The following is a 9,551-nucleotide window of genomic DNA, read 5'->3' on the forward strand; positions in this document are numbered from 1 at the left end:
GCTACTTATCTCAGGCAGGGGCAGGGGAGGCAGTCAGGCTGTCCACCAGGGCCCAGAGGTTGATCCTGACAGTGAAGCTGCCCTGGTCACAGTAATTTAGGTTACAGTATGCATACACAAACACACAATCACAATCACACACACACACACACACACACACCTCAAAGATACCAATAGGCCAACAGTTAGAAAAGCATGCGAGTCAAGCATAGGGAGAAACAGTACAGCACTGCATAACCGCATGCACCAAATCAAAGAAAACAACAAACAAAATAAACATGCAGGTTAAACAAAAGACAAGACAAGTGGGGTGTACTACGAATCTCGATTAGTGGGTTAGCGAGATATGTTGCGCTCAAAGCCAGGCTATGCTGTGACATGAAATGAATATGAAATCTATTACATTATGAAATTCAGCCTAATAACAAAGGCTACTGTCGATTCAACATCCAATAGATTATAATAAGCAGGGTAGCCAGTTTATTAAAATGAAATATATGACATTATGAAATTCAGCCTAATAACAAAGGCTATTGCCAAAAATGAATCTGAGCAGAGCTAATTGTCAAATATTTTACGTGCACAACTGAACATCGCACAACTGAAAAAACTGAAAGTTAACACAAAACAGCTGTCTTTATCACATCTCGTCTAAGCCTACTGGAGATAGTCCCAAAGTGGCCTATTGGTCTCTTTCTCGCTTTCCACGCAGTTGATGGAAGATGCCCAGTGAGCCATGATTTCACGAATGGCTAGGGTTGAACTGGACCAGGGGAGGCGCATTGATGCTCAGAAAAAGAAGCGCATTTAAGCTTAAACGATTTCTGGCTTTGTCATCAATGTCATTAAGTGCAGAGAATCCTCTCTCGCATTCTGCCGAAGTAGGCTAGGTAAAAACGTGTTGCCTGCGATGACGAGTTTCTTCAGGCAGGACCCTTCCCTTGCCCCTTGCATTTTAAAGTCCCGATACTCCTCGACATACATTCCTTTTAACTTTTTCCACTGCTGCTAATTGCTCAATCGCTAACAACGCTCTAGCAAAATTAATAACAACTCGATTCAGAGGAGGGTGAGATCGGACAGGACAGGGGGCTATTATGCGGAGCAGTGCCCCTGCAGTCTGTGGGGGAAATACACATTGCAACCAACGGGGAAAATGTAGATTATCATAGTTACGGGTTGGCAACTTGACAATGAATGAGTGGGCCCCCTCTGACAGTGATTTCTAGCAGAACTAGTAGTGCCCTGGCCAGAACTAAGGGGGCTGGGCACTACCGGGCCCTATGGTAATTCGAACACTGTTTCTACTGTAAAAAGGGTAGTTGCTTTCTGAATATATTTGTTTGTAATCTGTAGAATACTGCATTTGGGGGGGGGGGGGGGGGGTTGCCTGCGTGTGTGTGTGTGTGTGTGAAAGAGTAAGTGAGTGAGTACTGTGTGAGTGTCACCATCACCTCCTGGCAACCCTTCACTCAACACCAAGCTGATGGGTGTAGATGTACACATACACATTAATACATTTCATGGCCTCCCATGGAGAATTACATGAAACTTGGCATACACCAGAGGCCTTTAGCCTAACCATACACATCAAATTTGGGGCTGTTCACAACAGCTCAGCTGAAGATATATACCTGCATATCAAGGGAAATGTGGGCACCATAAAACAAGAATAGAATAAGAAAAAAGTTGGGAAATATCTTTCACAATTACTTTCAGATAAAAGCTTTACGAGCACAAATCTACACTGCCTGACGCTCCACTTGTTCTTATCTTCAGAATGCTGTAACCTTTGATCTAGCGCACATAGAAACAAACTATAACCTGTTTTGTTAACTTTAAGGGATTGGTAATCATACCAGATGTGTTTTGTAGAGTTTTATTTTTACCCTAGATGTATACTTTGTGTAATTTTCCCCATTTGTTCAACTTTATTAAGCAAAAATATGAATAAGACTACATTTTGTTTGTGCAGGAGAGAGAATGACAGTGCACGCAGTGGGGGTGGGAGGTTCGTTATCTGGCCCCTGCACTTTGGAACTCAGGCGCACCTGAAAGCCATATAACCTAAGGACACAGTTTCCTGTTGCGAACTTGTCGTAGCTCTCTCTGTTATTCTCTCGACACGCGGTGGACAGGCATCTGGTCAAACTGCCACCAGTCTCCCCACTGAGGTATCTGCTCGGACATCTGCATGTGGGTACAGCACCAGGTGGGCAAAGAGGTTCGGTTCGGTAGGATTGGTGTGCTGTGTTGTTACAAAACCCGGCTATTTCCGGGTAAAGGTAGCCTAACAGCAGACAGGGAAGCTTTTTATTTACTCTGATTATAGTATTTGTTTACCTGTGTTTACAGTGTCACCTTTTATTTCAGTGTCTGTGGTTTCACTCGCTCTCTCTCTCTCTCTCTCTCTCTTTCTGTGTGTGTGTGTGTTTCCAGACGTGATGGACTCTGATCCGGATGGGAAGAAGAAGAGGAGCAGAGCCTCCAAAGGTAGCCTAACAGCAGACAGGGAAGACTTCAGTGTTTCAATCATTTACTCTGATTATAGTATTTGTTTAGCTGCTACACAGTCTTACAGTTGCAGTAATACAGAACACAGTATCACCTTTTATTTCAGTGTCTGTGGTTTCACTCTCTCTCTCTCTGTATGTGTGTGTGTGTGTGTGTGTGTGTGTGTGTGTGTGTGTGTGTGTGTGTGTGTGTTTGTGTGTTTCCAGACGTGATGGATTCTGATCCAGATGGGAAGAAGAAGAGGAGCAGAGACTCCAAAGTGGGCGTGTCTTCATCTGACAGGTCAGTCTTTATGGAGGGCAAAAGTATTTAGTATGGAAAGCACAAGGGGGTAAGAGAACGTTGGACCGCCTATGGGAGGCTAATAAGGCTTCACCTGGAGTTAGCATTCCATTGCCCTCCCTTCACCTGGAGTTAGCATTCCATTGACCTCCCTTCACCTGGAATTAGCATTCCATTGACCTCCCTTCACCTGGAGTTAGCATTCCATTGACCTCCCTTCATCTGGAGTTAGCATTCCATTGACCTCCCTTCACCTGGAGTTAGCATTCCATTGACCTCCCTTCAGCTGGAGTTAGCATTTCATTGACCTCCCTTCACCTGGAGTTAGCATTCCATTGACCTCCCTTCACCTGGAGTTAGCATTCCATTGACATCTAAAAATCATAGACTACAAACTCATATAAAGCAACCTCTGTTACGTTTCTGTAGGTGTTAAATAAAATGCTACTCATTGCTCAACTTACTTCTACTTTGTTGCACTAAGCGACGTGTCAATAAATTAACATACTGATGTCACCAACTGTTCTCACCGCGTGGTTTCCACAGCACGGTAGTCACATGCCCATCAGAAATAAATGAGCACCCTGTGTATTAAAATGTATAAGTAAACAACTATGTGTGTGTGTGTGTGTATATGTGAACTTCAGTGTGTGAATGTGTGCATTGATCAGTATGGTCTTTCTGAGAGAGATGTGAGAACACTCACCTTTTAGCATCATGTTGTGTTAACAGTGTCCAGAAGGGGGCGTCAGGCACAGAGTCTAAGAGGACAGACGAGATGAAGAGGGACTCTGTAGAACAAAGGTGAGATCATGGATCAGGACATTCTGTCAGTCAGTCACCTAAACCCTCTACAAGACACATCTGCCTCTGTCAGATTTAATTATGTTTATTTCAGAAAACCCACTAGAAACCTATTTTTCTCGTAGGGCATTCCACGCATCATCTTTTGGAGACTGTGCAGTCAGGTGCTTCTCAGTTAAAACAGCAGACTTTAAGGTGAAAAGAGGGAGCCATCACCAATCTGAGGGGCATTATGTGCCGTTCAAAAGAGTATTTGTTTGCACTAAAAGACTGCAAGCTATCCGTGTGCTCCAGCTCTCTCTTTTCATCATATTTTTCTCTGTTTTCATTTTTATAGTGGATTTTCAGAAAGGAGTAAATGAACCCATATTTCTTAATAAGGAGCATATGAGTCAAATAAACTCTACTGTCTGCCAGCCGCCTGCAAACCATCACTCCATGTGTGCCAGTGTGTGTTATAGCCTACAAACTCCCTGCATGTTCACATTATGTTCCTATTGAGAAAGTTACATAACAGTTACAGTTACATATGAGCTGGAGTCTCTTTTGATAGTCAACACTTGTACAACATATACATCAATGCATATACATTCTGAATGTAGTTGGACTGTTGTATCAATATTATAATGATGTTTAGTTATCATGCTCTACTTGAATGTGCATTTGTGATTCTGTCATTGATCCAGATGGACACCAGAGGAGGCAGAGGTCCATGACAAATTCAGATCTACACTCAAGAGCAAGTTTCAGCATCTGGTTGAGGGAATACCTAATCAGAGAGAAGCCAGTGAACATGATTAAAAAATGAATGAACATGAGGTCAGGCAGATAGAGAGCGCTTCCTGGAGAGAACCAGCACAAGCAATCAAATGCAGCAACATCTTTAAACCCTTATTGGACGATGACCGATCTAATACATCTGATGATGCATCTGATGAGTCTGATGATACATGTGATGAGTTTGATGTTTTATCTGATGAGTCTGATGATACATCTGATGAATATGATGAAGCGTCTGATAAATCTGATCACAGACAACACAAACCCATCAGAACAGTGCTGACAAAGGGAGTGGCTGGCATTGGAAAAACAGTCTCTGTGCAGAAGTTCATCCTAGACTGGACTGAAGGAAAAAACAATCAAGATGTCCACTTCATATTTCCTCTTCCTTTCCGAGAGCTGAACCTGATGAAGGACAAGAAGCTCAGTCTGGTGGAGCTTCTTTGGCACTTTTTCCCAGAAATAAAAGATTCAAAAATCTTCCCCAGCTCAGTGCACATGTCATGTAATGTTCTTGTCATGTTCATCTTTGATGGTCTTGATGAGTGTCGACTTCCTCTAGATTTTCACTCCAACCCGAAGTGTTGTGACGTCACAGAGCCAGCCTCAGTGGACGTGCTGCTGACAAATCTCATCAAGAAGAATCTGCTTCCCTCTGCTCTCCTGTGGATCACCACCCGGCCAGCAGCAGCCAGTCAGATCCCTCCTGAGTGTGTGGACCAGGTGACAGAAATAAGGGGATTCAATGACCCACAGAAAGAGGAGTACTTCAGGAAGAGAGTCAGTGATGAGAACCTCGCCAATAGAACCATCACACACATAAAGTCATCCAGGAGCCTCTACATCATGTGCCACATTCCAGTCTTCTGCTGGATTTTAGCCACTGTTGTAGAGAGAGCATCAGTTGAATCAGACAAACTAGAAATGCCAAGAACTCTCACTCAAATGTATACTCACTTCTTGATCCTTCAGACTTGCATCAAAGAAGAAAAGTACACAGAGAGAAAAGAGACAGACGAAGAGATGATTTTCAAACTGGGCAAACTGGCCTTCCATCAGCTGGAGAAAGGCAATCTGATCTTCTATGAGGACAACCTTAGAGAGTGTGGCATTGATGTTGCAGAAGCATCATTGTACTCGGGATTGTGTACTCAGATCTTCAGAGAGGAGTCTGGGCTGTACCAAGGGAAGGTGTTCAGCTTTGTGCATATGAGCATTCAAGAGTTTCTCGCAGCTTTATATGTGTTCCTCTGTTTCAGAAACACAGAGAGAAGCATTTCTGACCGACAGCAAGCCACTCCGCTCTCTACTCTGTTCAGAACTGCAACACTGCATGACCTACACAAGACTGCAGTGGACCTGGCCTTACAGAGTAAGAATGGACACCTGGACCTTTTCCTCCGCTTCCTTCTGGGCCTCTCACTGGAGTCCAATCAGAATCTCTTAATGCACCTACTGCCACAGATAAGAAGTCAACCACAGAGCTCAGAACAAACAGTCCAGTATATCAAACAGAAGATCAGAGATCAAAGTAATTCAGACAGAAGAATCAACCTGTTCTACTGTCTGAATGAGCTGAATCACCATGCTGTAGTGGAGGTCATTCACAGGAGCTCAGGAACTCTCTCTGTGGTCATGCTCTCACCAGGAGAGTGGGAGACTAGAAGCTTTGAGTTTGAAGATTCCAGAGGAGCAGCTGGATAAGTTTGACCTGCAGAAGTACATAAAGACACCAGAGACTGATCAGATTGAACTCCTCAGTCCAGATGAAGTTCTTCAGAGGCTGGTGCCAGTGGTCACAGCATCCACATCGGTTAAGTGAGTAAAACAGGGAGAGAAAAGGACCTAATTAATGTGTTGTGACATTTACATCGATTGTCTGGCGCTATAATTTATTTGCCTTGGCTGTACTTTGGAGTGGGTAAGACTGTTTTTAGTGGCAGTAGAGTATTTCTTCTCTCCAGGTGATAAATAGACTTAACAAAACCTCCTTCCCCTTATCACTTAAGTTCTCCAACATGGAATAGCAGATTTTATCCATCCCTGGAGATGACTTACCTAATTTACTCAATGCCTTATTGAGTTCAGATTTTGTAAATAAAACATCCAATACCCCTTCTTCGCATTGTCAAACACATTCTGATATTTTTCAATTGTTACTTCTCTGCCTCCCTTTTCTTCGTGATTTAAATTCCCTGAGCTGTGCACCTTGGCTAATGTTTTTGCCATAACCTCTGCTTCTTCCTTATTATTGGTGATAGTTATTTGCCTTTCAACCAGCATTGGGTATCCATATTCCCTTCCATTCCCATTCATTTTTTAATCATGTTCCAAACTCTCTCCACTGGAGTAGTTCGACCAATAGTCACAGAACTTTTTCCAATTATCTTTTTTAGCTTGTCTTATTGTTTTCCTAACTATTGCCTGAGATCTTTTATATTGAACTAAATTCTGAAAATGATGTGTTCTTTTTAACTCTTTAGACGCACTTTTTCTATCTTTAATTACTTCCTTACATTACATTACATTACATTTGGCTGACACATTTTTAACCAAAGCGACTAACAACATGGTAAACAGTTTAAGTTTTAAAGCAATTCTCTCAACAATTTAGGACAATTTAAAAACAGTAAAGTACAGTAAGAATAAGTGCATCAGTGAGTGCTGTTTTTAAACAGTTGAGTGTCAGTTCTAGACAGTTGGTAAGTGCTAGGATCAGCAAGACTTGTTGTAAGTGGTGCTATGAGAGGAGATGTTCTCTAAAGAGCTGGATCTTCAGGAGATTTTTGAAAATGGAGAGGGATGTCCCTGCCCTTGTAGGAACTGGCAGTGTGTTCCACCAACGAGGAACAACAGATGAGAAAAGTTTGGATTGGCCTGAGCGTACCGGTGGTAGAGCTAGACGTCATTCGTCTGACGAGCGCAACGGTCTGGAGGTAGCGTATGTCTGTATGAGGGCATTCAAGTAGGTGGGAGCACAATCAGAGACTACTTTGTAGGCAAGCGTTAGAGCCTTGAATTTGATGCTGGCCGCCATAGGTAGCCAGTGTAGCTGGATGAGCAGCGGGGTAACACGTGCCCTTTTGGGTTGGTTGTAGACCAGACACGCCGCCACGTTCTGAATCATCTGAAGGGGTTTCACTGTGCAGGCTGGGACACCTGTCAGGAGGGTGTTGCAGTAGTCAAGTAGTGAGATGACTATTGCCTGAACCAGGAGTTGGGTAGCATCTTGAGTCAAGTAAGTCCTGATTTTCCGTATGTTGTAGAGTGTGAAACGGCACCACCGGTTAGTTGGTTGTCGAAAACAACTCCTAGATTTCTTGCAGTCCTGGTAGGTGAAACAGACAGGGAGTCAAATTTGATGTTGATGTCGTGGTGTATGGTAGGTTTAGCTGGGAGGACCAGCAGTTCAGTTTTTGAGAGGTTCAGGTGGAGGTGGTGTGCCTCCATGCATGTAGCTATGTCTAAGAGGCAATCTGAGATCCGTGCTGAAACCAAGGGGTCATCAGGTGGAAAGGACAGATAGAGCTGTGTGTCGTCTGCATAGCAGTGGTATGAAAAGCCATGCGAACGGATAATCTGTCCCAAGGAGGTGGTGTAGATAGCAAAGATAAGGGGGCCCAGCACTGAGCCCTGGGGGACCCCTGTGGTGAGATGGTGAGGTGCAGATAGCTGTCCAAGCCATGCTACGTTAAACGAGCGTCCTGTGAGGTAGGATTCAAACCAGGAGAGAGCAGAACCGGAGATTCCCATGTTAGAGAGTATAGAGAGAAGGATGCTGTGATTAACTGTGTCAAAGGCAGCCGATAAGTCAAGCAGAATGAGTACTGATGACCGAGCGGTCGCCCTGGCTTCCTTTAAGGCTTCTTTTACAGACAGCAGAGCCGTAGGAAAGGAAGTCAGAGATCTGTTTGGAGACTGCTCGTTCAATGCCTTTGTATAGGAAAGGCAGGAGTGAGACAGGGCAGGGTTGAGAGAAGTTTTCTTAAGTAACGGTGTTACCCGGGCCGTTTTGAACGCTGTTGGAAATGTGCTAGAGGTTAGCACAGTAGTACGTTCTGTAGACCACCATGGCACTATTTAATTTAATGTCTTAGGCTTAGTTTTTGGAATTGATACTCCTGCTGCAACAATTATTACACTGCCAATTTCATTACACAATTTCTCAATATCCTGTATTTATCAATAGACAGTATCAATTCATCAATAACTTCTCTATACTTACCCCAATCTGCTTTTCCTAAAATCCATCTCTCTTCTCTTACGTCATGTTCATTTCTTAATTCCACTCCTATCTGAATTTTAATAGGATAGTGATCACTTCCTACTGTGCTTTCCCTCACTACATGTACCTCCCAATCACATTTATCTGCAATAGTTTTTGTGACAATAGTTAGATCTATTGCCGACTCTGTACCCCTTGCCACATTCTGGTACCAGATCCATTCAAACATACTAATTCTCTCTCTTCCATAAATTCTTCCACTACATTTCCATTCCCATCATCCCTCTCTCCCCATAATGTACTAAGTGCATTAAAATCCCCACACCAGATAATTCTCCCTGTCAAATCCTTCCAAATATCCTCCAGTTGCCTTATCTCCACTTGTCTGCATGGGTTATAAACGTATATAATTGTCACATTATCTTCATTTGTCCATACGACTGTAGCAATGTACTGTAGTCATTCCCCCTCTTTATCTCTCTATACTGAAGTCCCCTTTGAATAAAAAATACAACTCCTCCTCCTCCATTTCCCTATCCCTTCTTATAGAGTCATACCCCTTTATTACAGAATCAACAGGCACTAGCCAGGTCTCTTGTATGCAAATAATATTAGGTTTCTCTTGTAAACTTTCAACATATTTCTTGAATTCTTGGCCGTTTGCAATTAAACTCCTAGCATTTCACTGAAGTATAATTAGAACTATTATGCAGCTCCACCCCATGCCTGTGATTATTGTGCTTCAACATTAAAAATGTCTCTTTCCCAAGGTATCCAGGTATTTTTCGGCTGACTTAACAATTATTTTAATTCTTTCAGTTCTACTACTAGTCAGTGCTGAGCAATTGATTATCTCAGCCATGAAGAGCACACAATCACCTTTACTCACAATCAATGTATCTTCTTTTAATTTATCACACTTTACACATTCCCTTACACCTTTAGT

The sequence above is a fragment of the Alosa pseudoharengus genome, unplaced genomic scaffold, assembly GCF_046254945.1.
Source record: "Alosa pseudoharengus isolate Yale_2024_CS ecotype anadromous, Long Island Sound unplaced genomic scaffold, YU_APseudo_1.1 YU_APseudo_1.1_scf_21, whole genome shotgun sequence".
Lineage (NCBI taxonomy): Eukaryota > Metazoa > Chordata > Actinopteri > Clupeiformes > Clupeidae > Alosa > Alosa pseudoharengus.